The sequence below is a fragment of the Pantherophis guttatus genome, chromosome 9, assembly GCF_059756535.1.
Source record: "Pantherophis guttatus breed Tessera chromosome 9, ASM5975653v1, whole genome shotgun sequence".
NCBI classification, from domain to species: Eukaryota; Metazoa; Chordata; class Lepidosauria; order Squamata; family Colubridae; genus Pantherophis; species Pantherophis guttatus.
In genome coordinates this window covers 14,630,712-14,646,791 of record NC_142071.1, presented here as the reverse complement: position 1 = coordinate 14,646,791, position 16,080 = coordinate 14,630,712, and positions in this window count along the sequence as shown.

Below are 16,080 nucleotides of genomic sequence, written 5' to 3'. Positions count from 1 at the left end.
GCATCATGCTTTGCAAACGCTTCAGGGCACACAGAAGAGGCTTTTTGAATATAGTTATTAATGGTTTGTGATCAGTTTCAACTGTAATTATATCTCTACCATAAAGGTAATAATGGAAACGCTGGCAAGCAAATACGATACTGAAACATTCTTTCTCGATTTGAGCATAGTTTAACTCTGCTGGCGAAAGCGCTCTGGATGCGTATGCAACTGGCTGACCTTCTTGTAACAGACAGCATCCCAGACCGTTCTTACTTGAGTCACTTTGAATAGTAACCATCTTTGTAACATCATAGTATTTTAATACTGGAGCAGTAGTAACCAAGTGTTTTATCTCTTGCACTGCCTGGTCATGTTTAGGGAGCCAGTGCCAAACTGCGTCTTTATCCAACAGACGTCTCAATGGCTGGCACACCTCAGATAACTGTGGCAAGAATTTTGCTAGATATGTAACAAAGCCAATGAATCTCTGCACTGCTTTAGCATCAGTAGGCAGTGGCATGTTCACAATAGCTTTGATCCTGTCTGGGTCCACTTTTAACCCCTGTAATGTTAAAATATGTCCATGAAAGCGGACTTCTCGCACCTTAAACTGCAGCTTCTTTATACTGAGCCTCAGCTTCACCTGCTTACACCGCTCCAATAGTGCCATCAATTTCCCGTTATGATCATGCTCTGCTTCATCATCAGTGTCGCCACACCCAACTATAAGGATATCGTCAGCTATAGGCTCAATTCCGCTGAGGCCACTCAATAATTCCTGCTGCTTCCTTTGATACGTCTCTGGTGCTACAAAGACACCAAAGGGCACTTTAAGCCACCTCTTTCTGCCCCAAGGAGTCCAAAACGTAGTCATATAACTGCTCTCTTCATCCAGTTTACACTGTAGGAAGGCTTCCCTGGCATCAACAAGTGTAAAAACCCGTGCCTTAGGCAGCTTGTGCAAAACATCCTCTAACGTTGGCATTGGGTAATGCGATCGTTTCAAAGCCATATTCAAAAACTTGGGATCGATGCAAATTCGGATCTTTTCCAACTTCCTAATCACCACCATATTACTTATCCAGTCAGTTGGCTCGGCTACTGAAACAATATGTCCCTCTGCTTCATATTTATCCAACTGTGCTTTAACCTGTGCCTTAATGGCTATAGGGACATTGCATGGGACACTTTGTACTGGAGGGACAGTGGGATCAAGTTGAAAGTGAACCTCTCCTGGAACGGATGCAATAGGGCCCTCAAACACCTCCCTATAAACTTGGAGGACTTGATGCTTTATCAATGGTCTCCCCAAGGCTTTGGAGGAATAGGTTTCAACATTATGCAACTCCCTCGGAATGGTAAATCGCATCAGTCCCAAACGCTCACACGTTGAGCCTGACAGTAACGGTTTTTGATCTACATCCACAATTTCAAATTCCAATTTGTGAGTAACCCCACGTATGTTACACTCTGTATAAAATAAGCCTAGTGACTCCATCAATTCCCCAGAATATAACTTTAATGTGGCACTACTAGGCTGAAGGGGTATCTCAGGTGCCAATTTCCTTTTATCTTTTAGGCTCAACACATCACATGTTGCCCCCAAGTCCAACTGACAAGATTGAGTTATATCATTAAATTGAAGATTAACAAACCACTTTTTGCCTTTTGAATGTACTGCACCAATGCATTCTTTCGTATAGATCGCATCTGTGGTAAACAGCGATACATCCTCTAAGTTCGGTGTTTGCTCGACCATATGCAACTTCCTTGCTGCCAGACACACCCCAGCAAAATGGTTCAGCCTCCCACACACCCTACAGACTTTACCATACGCTGGACACCGATCTTTCCCACGTGCATGCACATTGTCACAGTATTTACACTGTGTGTGGTTGTCTGCTGACAAATTGTGAGGCTTCTGTTTAAACTGCTGCTGTTGCTGACGATTCCTCACATTTGGCTGGTGCCTGGAAGCTACATTAACATAGTTGGTCTGTTTATCTCGCTCCAACGCCATCAGCCGTTTATCTGTAAGTTCAGTAGTCCAACATATTTCTATGGCTAATTGCAAAGTTAAACCATGTTCCCTTAATAAACGGCGGCGTGTACTTTCCTTGGCAACACCCAAAACTATTTTGTCTTGGATGAGTTCGTCTCTCAGGGAACCGTAATCACAGCTTGCCGTTCTTTCCTTTAAGCGTGTTACAAAGGCGTCTAGCGTCTCCCCTTCTTCCTGCGTGCAGCTGCCAAAAAGATATTTTTCATATATAACATTCTTATGCGGTCTGAAGAAAGCTTCCAAAGCATCCAAAATAGCCTTAGTATCAGTCCTCTGCTCTTCTGTAAGAGTTAAACTATGCTTATAAACATGAAGACATTCTGCACCCATCAATCTTCTTAATATGGCAGCTTGTACTGCTGCCGGCTTATAATTTAAACCTGTCGCCAAAGAGTAATCTTCAAACTCTGCCCTAAAGTTTTCCCAATTAGTGATAGAGTCCTCACTTACTCGCATGGGTTGCGGCAGTGGTATATTATCTGCCATGGTGCTATATTTCTTACTTCAAACGCTCCACTTTCAGGGCCGAACCACTTCTGACACCATGTTTCGGATAAGCTTTTATTAACAAAGTAAAACTAACAAACAACGCTTATAAAGTGTCTTCAAAGGCAACACCCAGGAACCGGAAACACCTCATAGAGGCACATAGAGATAAAGATTAAAAGCAACACAACCCCATAACACAAATTTCCATCTTTCTTAAGCACTGATATCATTTGAAGCAAAAATAGGAACCTGGGTAATACATTCATTTTTATTACTGCTATTCTTCCCAATAGAGATAGTTGTAACTTTTTCCAATTTTCCATTTCTTTCTGCACTTTTTGCCAAAAAACTTCATAATTGTTTTTAAATAATTTCATATTTTAGGCTGCAATATATACTCCTAGATATTTAACCTTTTTAACTATTTCAAACCCCGTTATTCTTCCTAAGTCTTCTCTTTGAGATATAGACATATTTTTAGTTATCATCTTTGTCTTATATTGATTTACTTTAAATCCAGATACCTTACCGTATTGACCTATTATGTCCAACATATGTGGAGCCGATTCTATAGGTTGAGATAAAGTAACAACCAAGTCATCTGCAAATGCTCTTAATCTGTAATCTTGCTGTCTAATTACAATTCCCTTTATTTTATCAGTCACGTATCTTATTCAACAAAACTTCTAAAGTTAAAATAAACAACAATGGAGACAAAAGGCAACCCTACCTTGTTTCTTTCTCAATTTTAAAAACATCTGTGAAACCTCCATTAACTATTATTTGTGCTGTTTGTTCCTGATATATTGCTCTAATTGATTGTGTAAATACTCTCCAAAATGCATTTTTTCTATTATCTTAAACAGAAATTGCCAGTTCAATCGATCAAATGCCTTCTCTGCATCCAAGAATATGAATGCTGCAGGGACTTGGTTGTTTTTTTCCAGATATTCCAGTAAATTTACAATTTGTCTAACATTGTATTTCATTTGCCTCCCTTTTATAAACCCTGATTGGTCATTATGAATTGTTTGTTGCATAACTGGCATTAATCTATTCGCTAATATCTTGGCAAAGACTTTGAAATCAGTGTTCAAAAGTGATATTGGCCTAAAATTTTCAGGTTTGGTACAGTTTTGATCTTCCTTCGGGATCAGTGAAACAAAAGCTGTTCTCCAAGAGGGTGGGACTCCTCCCCCCATTGAATTTTACAAAATAAAGCTCTAAGCGGTTCTACCATTTCAGACTGTAAATTCTTGTAGTAAACAGCTGTTAGTCCATCTGTTCCCAGAGCTCTACCTGTTTTTAACTGTTTAATTGCTGCAATAATCTCCTCAGAGGTTATTGGCTGATTCAATCCTTCCCTCTGTTCTAATGTTAATTCAGGAATATTCTCTTCCTTTAGGTATCTATCTATATCTATGGCTTGTATTGAATCACTAGCATATAACTTTGTATAACATTCTAAAAAAGCTTTTTTAATCATATTCTGTTGATAAACTTCCTTACCTCTAAATTCTATCTTACCAATAACTCGTGATTTCTGTTTTTTCCTCAACACATAGGCCAACCACCTGCCTGGTTTATTAGCATTACAAAATGTATTGTGTTTAGCATATTGTAAACTAGTTGCCACTTGATCAGCCATTAACATATTGAATTGCTCTCATAGTATGTTTATTGTTTCTTTTACTTTCTTATCTCCTGCATTAAGTATAAGTAATTGTTCTTTCTTTTTTATTTCCTCCTCTATCTCTTCCTGCTTCTTTTGTTGTTTTAATCTATGTTTATTATTCATATGTATTTTTTTATTATTGAAAAGTTTTACAAAAAACAAAAGTTTTCTTCCCCCCCATATTCCCCCCACCTTTTCCCTCCCCTCATCCCACCCTCCCCCCAGACTTCCCAGAGCAAAATACAAGGTGTTTCATTTAACAATCATAAACTAGATTAACCTACTTATCCTCAGACTACTAACTCCCCCCCTGAAACCTTAACTCCACTATAGATAACATAATACTTCTAATACTTAACGTTCATTCATAAGCTATTTGATATTTTCTTGTCTGATACTTATTTTCAATATAGTCAATCCACCTTCTCCATTCCGCTACATATCTTTCTTGTGTATAGTCCTTCAAGTATGCTGAGATTTTTGCCATTTCTGCTAGGTTCGTTACTTTCAATATCCACTCTTCAATAGTAGGCAAAGTGTCCTTCTTCCAATATTGCGCTACCAACAGCCTAGCTGCTGATATTAGATTCAAAATCAATTTAGTCTCTGATACTGTACAGTCCGTAGTTATACCCAATAGGAACAATTGAGGAGTAAATTTCAACCTTCTTTTCAGAATATTCTGCATCACCCACCAAATTTTTATCCAAAATGCCTTGATTTTCTTATAGGTCCACCATACATGGTACACCATATTTGATAATAGGTTGCATCATTACATTCACATCTCCAACATTTAGCTTGCAAATTAGAGTACATACATGATAATTTTTTAGGATCTAAGTGCCATCTATAAAACATTTTATAAAAATTCTCTCTCAAATTTTGTGCTTGTGTAAATTTAACATTTCTGACCCAAATCTTTTCCCACATTTCCATCATCACTGGTTCCTGAAAGTTTTGTGCCCATTTTATCATACAATCCTTAACCAATTCCGTTTCTGAATCTATTTCCAATAATGCATTATACAACCTTTTAATATGCATCTGGCTTTGATCTCTAATCTGTTTCACCAGATTTTCCTCATTTTGCATAACACCAAATTTTTGATCTTCCCTCCATCTAGCTTGAAGCTGACCATACTGAAACCAAGTATAAATTATCCCTTCTTCTTTTAATTCATCTAAAGATTTCAGTTGCAACTTTCCAAAAAAAGAAGCTCTTTATAAGTAATCACCTCTGTTTTTTGCTCTATACTTATATTTTCTATTACATGTCTGGGATTTGCCCATATGGGTATCTTATAGTTTATCTTATATTGGTACTTTATCCAAACCCTCAGCAACACATTTCTGAATATATGACCCTTAAACCCTTTATCCACTTTTTTTTCATATAACAAATAAGCATGCCATCCATATAACAAATCATAACCTTCTATGTTTAACATTCTGTCTTCAGTTAAGTTAAACCAATCACTAATTTGTGATAAAACAGCTGCTTCATAATACAACCTTAAGTTAGGCATTTTAAGATCTCCTCTCTCACGTATATCCTGTATAATTTTCAGTTTCACTCTTGGTTTCTTCCCAGCCCAGATAAAAATATTAACCCCTTTCTGCCATTCCATCAAATTACCATCTTTCTTAAGCACTGGTATCATTTGAAACAAAAATAAAAACCTAGGTAGTACATTCATTTTTATTGCTGCTATCCTTCCCAGTAATGATAGTTGTAACTTTTTCCAATTTTCCATTTCTTTCTGTACTTTTTGCCAAAGAACTTCATAATTATTTTTAAACATTTTCGTGTTTGAGGCTGCAATATATACTCCTAGATACTTAACCTTTTTAACTACTTCAAACCCCGTTATTCTCCCTAAGTCTTCTGTTTGAGTTACAGACATATTTTTAGTTATCATCTTTGTCTTATGAAGATTTACTTTAAATCCAGATACTTTGCCATATTGAGCTACTATGTCCAACATATAGGGAGCTGCTTCTATAGGTTGAGATAAAGTAACAACCAAGTCATCTGCAAACGCTCTTAATCTGTAATCTTGCTGTCTAATTACAATTCCTTTTATTTTATCAGAGTCACGTAACTTATTCAACAAAACTTCTAAAGTTAAAATAAACAACAATGGTGACAAGGGGCAACCCTGCCTAGTACCTTTCTCAATTTTAAACGCATCTGTTAAACCTCCATTAACTATTATTTGTGCTGTTTGTTCCTGATATATTGCTCTAATTGAATGTATAAAATACTCCCCAAAATGCATTTTTTCTATTATCTTAAACAGAAATTGCCAGTTCAATCGATCAAATGCTTTCTCTGCATCCAAAAATATGAACGCTGCAGAGACCTGGTTGTTTTTTTCCAAATATTCCAATAGGTTTATAATTTGTCTAACCTTATATTTCATTTGCCTCCCTTTTATAAAGCCTGATTGATCATTATGAATTGTTTGTTGCATAACTGGCATTAGTCTATTCGCTAATATCTTAGCAAAAATTTTATAATCCGTATTCAAAAGTGAAATTAGCCTGAAATTTTCAGGTTTAGTACAATTTTGATCTTCCTTCGGGATCAGTGAAACAAAAGCGGTTCGCCAAGAGGATGGGACTCCTCCCCCTAATTGAATTTTACAAAATAGAGCTCTAAGCGGTTCTACCATTTCAAACTGTAAATTCTTATAATAAACAGCTATTAGTCCATCTGTTCCCGGAGCTTTCCCTACTTTTAATTGCTTAATTGCATCAGTAATCTCATCAGAAGTTATTGGTTGATTCAATCCTTCCCTCTGTTCCAACATTAATTCAGGAATATTCCCTTCCTTTAAGTATCTATCTATGTCTATACCTTGTATTGAGTCACTAGCATATAACTTTGTATAAAATTCTAAAAAAGCCTTTTTGATCATATTCTGTTGGTAAACTTGCTTACCTCTAAATTCTATCTTACCAATGACTCGTGATTTCTGTTTTTTCCTCAACATGTAGGCCAACCACCTACCTGGTTTATTGGCATTACAAAATGTATTATGTATTATGTTTAGCATATTGTAAGCTAGTTGCCACCTGATCAGCCATTAACATACTAAGTTGCCCTTGTAGTATATTTATTTATTCATATGTATTAAAGTTCCCGTCATGTAGGCCTTACTTGCATCCCATACCATTTCCAAAGAAGTACCCTTATGCATGTTAATAGCAAAAAATTCTTTCATTTATTTTTTAAGCTCATTCACGTTTTCTTCATATATAAATAAATTTTCATTTAACCTCCAAGACCTCCTTTCTCCCCTCTCCTGTTCCAATTCCACCCATTCCACTATGATCAGTTAGAGTTCTTGGACATATCTTCGTCTTCTTCACCCTAGAAAAAAAATCATTTGTGATTAATATAAAATCAATCCTGGAAAAGGATTGATATCTATCGGAAAAAAATGTAAAATCTCTTTCCTCAACATTCCGTTCCGTTCTCTCCAAATGTCTCTCAATTCCATATCTTCCATCATATCAAAAAAAGATTTAGGTAATTTTGCACGTATTGAAATCTTTGATAAGCTTTTTTTTGTCTTTCTGTGTATCTATTACTCCATTCCAATCACCCATTAGTATAAAGGATTTATAATCCCATTGTATTATTTTGGTATGTAAAAATTTGTAAAATTTGTCTTGTTGTTGATTAGGTGCATATATTCCAATTAAGAGCATTTTTCCACTCTGAGTTAATAGTTCAATTGCAATATATCTTCCTTGAGTATCTGCCTCAATTAAATTAGCTGATAATCCTTTCTTTACATATATAACTAACCCATTTTTCTTCTCTGGTGCTGATGCCACAAAGTGTGTACCTAATCTTGAATTTATCAAATATTTTTGGTCTGATAGTCTAATATGTGTTTCTTGCAAACAAATAACATCGTTTTTAAATTGTTTCAAGTAGTGAAATACTTTCTTTCTTTTTTGTGGTGAATTTAAACCATTAACATTCCAAGATAGGAATTTAGTTGCCATCTTTGGCCCCTCAAAGCTTCAAAAGCATCAGCTGAATATCCTCCTCCATCTTACTCTTCAGCCTAGCCCCTCCCCCTGCTTCTGTTTTTTTGACTTCTTGAGATGAGTCTTGAGATTGTTGCACTTCTAGTTGTTGTTCTTGGCATTTGTAGGTTGCTCATGTCATTCGTTGTTCTCTTGGTTCCTCTGTCTTCTTGAGTCGTTCAAAAATTGGGGGTGGGCCCCCAGATTGCACTAAATCTTCTTCCATGATAATTCCTCCAGCTGCAGCTTCAGCATAAATTTGTATCTGCTTTCCATCTTTCCATCCATCTGTTGTAACATCTCCATTTTCTTTTTGCCCCCCCCCCCCCCGTGAGGGTGGGTATCCAGCCTTTAGAACATTGACATAAAAATCTTTTGCCTTCCAAAGTGTATTTAAACGGTATCTTTCTCCACCATAATTCACTATTAGACCGGTTGGAATATCCCATCTGTACTGCACTTGCTGATTTCTCAGTTTATTTACCAGGAAGCCAAAGTCCTTTCTATTTCTTAACATTTTGGGAGGGATCTCTTTCAGAACCACCAATTCTTGTCCAGCCACTTGAACCTTATTCTTGTAGGAAGCTTGTAAAATATCATTTCTGATCCTCCTGGTTGTAAAGTAAATCACCACATCTCTTGGTAGCTGCCTTTGTCTTGCCACCCAAGAGTTAACCCTGTAAATTTTATCAATTTGGATTGCCACATCTTCTGGCCTTTCTTTGATTATCTTTGCCATAGCTTCAGCATAAATGTCCTTTAGATTTTCCCGGCTATTTTCTTTCAGCCCTCTCAATCTCAAGGCAAACTCCATAGATCTATATTGTAACATAACCAATTCATCATCCACCTTCTCTGTTTTAGTCATAATATCTCCTACTTTATTTTCTAAGTTCAGATTGGCTTCATTGATTTCTTCTACTCTCTCATCCAGCTGAACAAGGTGTTTTGCCAATCCTGAGACTGCTAGAACAATGTCATCTCTTATTTCATTATGCTTTTCTTCAACAACATCTTTAATTGCCTTCATATCCTCTGCAATTTTTTTTAGTTTCCCTTCCATAATTACTGTTTGGTTGTTCATAGCTGCAGTTTGATTATTCATGGCTTCTTTTATAAATTCTTTAAGTTCATTAAAAGAAGCCTCCTGGCTCTGTGAGTCAGCCGGAAATTGTGCTTTCTGTGTCACTACTGACACTACTGGAGAACCTCCTCCACTTTTAGAAACTCCTAGCTTAGCTTGCTTAGAAGCCATCTTATTTTAAAAAGTCTTTTTTCCTTTCACAGCCACAAAATTCCTTGAACAATTTTCAAAAGTTTATAGCTTATAGTTTGTCAAACAAAATAGTCTTTTCTCCACCAAGCTCTCAATTCCCAGCAGCTTTAATCCACTCTCAGAGCGCAAAACTCTCAATAAGCACTTTCGTTTCTAACTTTCACTTTCATGCCCACAACAAAGGCACCATCTTCCAACCTCCAGCTCAAAGAGGTTCAATTAGAAACAATGTAAACCCGGAGTTAAGCGCTGTTACTTGCAAATGCTCATTCTCCTGTTTCCACTATGTCTGCTCTTGTATTCAATCAAACTCACTTTTGACTGCAGAGTTGGTCGCAACGTCTGGCTCTGTTTAAAACAGAGTCGTCCCGGATCTGGAGCTTCAGCGGGCTGACCGGTGAGCTCTTGCCCTCCAAGCCTCTGGAATTATTCCAGGGGGCTTACGGGGAGCTCTACCCACACCCACCAGCTCTCCTCTCCTTCTTCTCCTGATGGAGAGGTTTTCAAGCCACCAGACAGCTGCTTAGTGCTGTCAAAGTGGCTTTTACGAGATCACGGGGCCGGCGGTCCGGAGAGACTGTCCACAATGCCGTCGGTGCCAGACGGAAGTCCAACACATTCAATTTTCAAAGGCGAGCTTTCCCTGAGGAGTTAGACAAAGCTGTATCTCAGAATTGGTGGTAGGACTCAATTCAGGCAGAAAACTTAACTGTTGGCACAGAGCTCAGATTTGCAAATGAAAAATATATTCACGTTCCTCAGAATATGAAAAGCCCAAAACACATTCAATTTTCAAATATGAGCTTTCCCTGAGGAGTTAGACCAAAGCTGTATTTCAGAACTGGACTCAATTTAGCCAGAAAACAGCTTTTGACACAGAGTTAAGATTTCCAAATGAAAGACATATTCATGTTCCCCAGAATCTGAAAAGCCCAAAAGACATTAAATTTTCAAAGGTGAGCTTTCCCTGAGATGTTGACCAAAGCTGTATTTCAGAACTGGACTCAATTCAGCCGGAAAACAGGTTTTGACACAGAGCTCAGATTTGCAAAGGAAACACATATTCATGTTCCCCACGGACTGAAAAGCCGAAAAACTCATTCAATTTTCAAATACGAGCTTTGCCTGATGAGTTAGACCAATGTCTATCTCACAATTGGCAGTAGGACTCAATTCAGCCAGAAAACGTAACTTTTCACACAGAGCTCAGATTTGCAAAAGAAACACATATTCATGTTCTCCACGGTCTGAAAAGCCCAAAACATTCAATTTTCTTTGTTCTTCACTTTTCTTTCTTTCTTTTTTATTAAAGAGTTTTACAAAAAATTTTTACAAATATTTCCCCATCCCCCCTCCTTTCCTTATCCCCCCCAGACCCCCCTTCCAAACTTCCCAGAACAAAATACAGGGTATAACAATTAACAATCATATACTAAACTAAGCTAACTATGGACTGCTATTCCCCCCTTCACACTTTAACTCCCCTTTTACTTAACTAAATATGAATACTCTTAATTTTTCTATTCATTCATAAGCTATTTGATACTTTTTAGTCCGATATTTGTTTTGAATATAATCAATCCATCTTCTCCATTCCGATATGTATCTTTCTTGTGAATAATCTTTCAAATATGCTGAAATTTTTGCCATTTCTGCTAAATTTGCTACTTTTAATGTCCATTCTTCAATAGTAGGCAGATCTTCCTTCCTCCAATATTGCACCACCAAAAGTCTAGCTTCAGTTATTAAATTTAAAATCAATTTAGTCTCTATAACCGTACAATCTGTGATTATATCCAACAAAAACAACTGTGGAGTAAACCTTATCTTCTTTTTAAGAATATTTTGGATAATCCACTATATTTTAATCCAAAATGCTTTAACTTTTTTACAAGTCCACCATATATGATAATAGGTGGCATCATCACAATCGCATCTCCAACACTTAGATTGCAAATTCAGATACATACAGGTTAACTTTTTAGGATCTAAATGCCATCTATAAAACATTTTATAATAATTTTCTCTTAAATTTTGTGCTTGCGTAAATTTCACATTTCTAACCCATATTTTTTCCCAAGTTTCCATCATTATTGGTTCCTGAATATTTTGTGCCCATTTTATCATACAATCCTTAACTAATTCCGTTTCTGAATCTATTTCTATCAATATATTATATAATCTTTTTATATGCATTTGGCTTTGATCTCTAATTTGTTTTACCAAATTTTCCTCGTTCTGCATGATACCGGTTCTCTGATCTTCTTTCCATCTAGCTTGCAGCTGTCCATACTGAAACCAAGTTTGAATTATCCTTTCTTCTTTTAATGCTTTTAAGGACTTTAACTGCAATATACCCCCTTCCATTTTAAGAAGCTCTTTATAGGCAATCACCTCTTGCTTTTGTTCTACACTTATATTCTCTATCGCATGTCTGCGTATTGCCTGTATAGGTATCTTATAATTTAATTTATATTGATACTTTTTCCAAACTCGTAACAAGGCATTCCTTCATATATGGCTTTTAAAGGTTTTATCCACCTTCTTATCATATAATAAATAAGCATGCCAACCATATAACAAATCATATCCTTCAATATTCAATATTCTTTCTTCTGTTGAATTAATCCAGTCACTGATTATTGATAGCTGCTTCATAGTATAATCTTAAATTAGGCATTTTAAGACCTCCTCTTTCACGTATATCTTGCATTATTTTTAACTTTATTCTCGGTCTTTTCCCTGCCCAAACAAAATTATTAATACCCTTCTGCCATTCTGCCATTCCCTCAAATTTACATCTTTCTTGAGTACTGGTATCATTTGGAACAAAAATAAAAACCTGGGTAAAACATTCATTTTTATTGCTGCTATTCTTCCCAACAAAGATAATTGTAATTTTCCCCAATTCTCCATCTCTTTCTGTATTTTTTGCCATAACAATTCATAATTATTTTTATATAATTTTACATTTGAAGCTGTAATATATACCCCTAAATATTTAACCTTTTTTACTATTTCAAATCCCGTTAATCTTTCTAATTCTTCTTTTTGCTTTACCATCATATTTTTAGTTATTATCTTTGTTTTTTGTTTGTTTATTTTAAATCCAGACACTTGTCCATATTGGCTAATTATATCCATTAAACCTGTAACTGATTGTACTGGTTGAGTTAAAGTAACAACCAAGTCATCTGCAAATGCTCTTAGTCTATAATCATGATGTCTAATTTTAATTCCCTTTATTTTATTTGACCCTCGTATTTTATTCAATAAAAGTTCCAAAGTTAAAATAAACAATAATGGTGACAAAGGGCATCCCTGTCTTGTTCCTTTTTCAATTTTAAAAGTTTCTGTTAAATCACCATTAATTATTATTTGTGCTGTTTGTCTCTGGTATATTGCCCTAATAGATTGTGTAAAATACTCTCCAAACTGCATCTTTTCTATTATTTTCAATAAAAATTGCCAATTCAATTTATCAAATGCCTTCTCCGCATCCAAAAAAATAAGCGCTGTAGGGACTTGGTTGTTTCTTTCCAAATATTCCAATAAGTTTACAATTTGTCTTACATTACATTTCATTTGTCTCCCACTTATAAATCCAGATTGATCATTATGAATCATTGTTGCATAACTATCATTAACCTATTTGCTAATATTTTAGCAAAAATCTTATAATCAGTATTTAAAAGCGATATTGGCCTATAATTTTTGGGTTGACTATGAACTTGATCCTCCTTTGGGATCAATGAAATAAAAGCTGTTCTCCAGGATGGGTGTACATCTCCTCCAGCTTGAATTTTGCTAAATAGTTCCTTAAGCAGTTCCACCATTTCTAACTGCAAATTTTTATAATAAACAGCTGTCAGTCCATCTGTGCCTGGAGCTTTACCCCCTTTTAACTGTTTAATTGCTAAAATAATTCCCTCCAAAATTATTGGTTGGTTCAATCCTTCCCTTTGCTCTGGTGTAATTACAGGAATATTCTCCTCCTGTAAATATCTATCTATGTCTTTACCTTGAATTGTATCACTAGAATATAGCTTTGTATAAAATTCTAAAAAAGCTTTTTTAATCATATGTTGTTGATATACCCCTTTAGCTTTGTATTCTATTTTTTCTATGGTACGTAGCTTTTGTTTTTTCCTTAACAAATAAGCTAACCATCTACCTGGTTTATTCGCATTACAGAAAGTATTATGTGGACCTGGCAGTAGGACTCAATTCAGCCAGAAAATGTCACATATATCAGACAGGTCACATTTGTAAAACAAAAAACATATTCATGTTTCCCAGGGTGTGTAAAGTCGAAAACATACTCAATTTTCAGATTCGAGCTTTCCATAGGAAATAAGACCAAGCTGTATCCCAGAATTGGCAGTTGCACTCAATTCAACCTGAAAATCTCACTTTTGACACGGAGCTGAGATTTAGAAAAGGAACATATATTCATGTTCCCCAAATATGGAATGTTCACAACATACTCAATTTTCAGATCTGAGCTTTCTCTGAGGAGATAGAACAATGCCTATCTCAGAATTCGCAGTAGGACTCAATTCAGCCAGAAGACTTCATTTTTGACAGAACTCAGATTTGGAAAAGAAACACATATTCATGTTTCTAGGGTCTGGAAAACCTAAGATACTCAATTTTTAGATCCATTCCATAACAAATTAGTCCAAGCTGTATCTCAGTATTGGCGGTAGGCCTCAATTCAGCCAGAAAACTTTTGACACAAACTCAGATTTGGAAAAAAACACATATTCATGTTCACAACATTCTCAATTTTCAGAACCGAAGTTTCCCTGAGGAGATAGAGCAAGGCATATCTCAGTTTTGGCAGTAGGACTTAATTTAACCAGAAAATGTCACATATATCAGATAGGTCACATTTGTAAAACAAAAAACATATTCATGTTTCCAAGGGTCTGTTAAGTCGAAAACATATTCAATTTTCAGATTTGAGCTTTTCATAGGAAATAAGACCAAGCTGTATCCCAGAATTGGCAGTTGCTCAAAATTCAGCCAGAAAATCTCACTTTTGACACAGAGCTGAGATTTAGAGAAGAAACACATATTCATGTTTCCAGGGTCTGGAAAACCTTACACACTCAATTTTTAGATCCGAGCATTCCATGACAAATTAGTCCAAGCTGTATCTCAGTATTGGCAGCAGGGCTCAATTCAGCCAGAAAACTTCTTTTGACACAAACTCAGATTTGGAAAAGAAACACATATTCATGTTAAGAACACGGTCAATTTTCAGAACCGACGTTTCCCTGAGGAGATAGAACAAGGAATATCTCAGGTTTGGTAGCAGGACTCAATTCAGTCAGAAAATGTCACATATATCAGACAGGTCACATTTATAAAACAAAAAACATATTCATGTTTCCTAGGGTCTGTAAAGTCGAAAACATACTCAATTTTCAGATTTGAGCTTTCTATAGGAAATAAGACCAAGCTGTATTCCAGAATTGGCAGTTGCACTCAATTCAACCTGAAAATCTCACTTGTGACACATAGGTGAGATTTAGAAAAGAAACACATATTCATGTTCCCCAAGTCTGGAAAATCCACAACATACTTAATTTTCAGATCCGAGCTTTCCCTGAGAACAAGGTATATCTCAGAATTGGCAGGAGAACTCAATTCAGCCATTATATGTCACTTGACACAGAGCTCACATTTGGAAAAGAAACACATATTCATGTTCACAACATTCTCAATTTTCAGAACCGAGGTTTCGCTGAGGAGATAGAGCAAGGCATATCTCAGTTTTGGCAGTAGGACTTAATTTAACCAGAAAATGTCACATATATCAGATAGGTCACATTTGTAAAACAAAAAAAATATTCATGTTTTTCAGGGTTTGTAAAGGTGAAAATACACTCAATTTTTAGATCAGAGCTTTCCATGACAATTAGTCCAAGCAATTAGACAAATTAGTCCACTCTAGGATGGTAAACAGAGTGTGCATCTTGAACCGGCGATTAGTTATATACCGGTTCAAGGCTTTCAGATCCAAGATGGCCCTCCAACCCCCCAAGGATTTAGGGACAATGAACAAATGGGAGTAGAACCCTGAGCCTTGCTGAGCTTGGGGTACTGGCTGTATGATCTTAATATCCAAAAGATGGGAAATAGCAGAACAGACTAACTCCTGCTTAGTACTGTCTCGAGAAACAAGACAGGCGATAAAAACAGAGGGAGGAAAAGAATTGAATTTGAGGTAAAGGCCTGATCTGATGGTGGACAAGACCCAGGTGTCAGAGATGGAAGCCTCCCACTGGTGGAAGAAAAGAGACAACCTTCCTCCAATGGGAGGGTCCACAGAAGGATTTCCTAGATCTTCTAAGGAATTGACCCCTACCCCCCGAAAGGAACATTTGGGGAGGAATTTGCCCCCCTGCCTAACCTGGGAATCCAGTTGCTGGGGTCTGGCCGGGTAGGGTCGTTGGAAGCGAGACTGGTTATGAGCAGGTTCGGTGGTCCGAAAGGATTGGAAACGAGGAAGAGCGGAGAATCGAGCCTCCGAACGCTGGA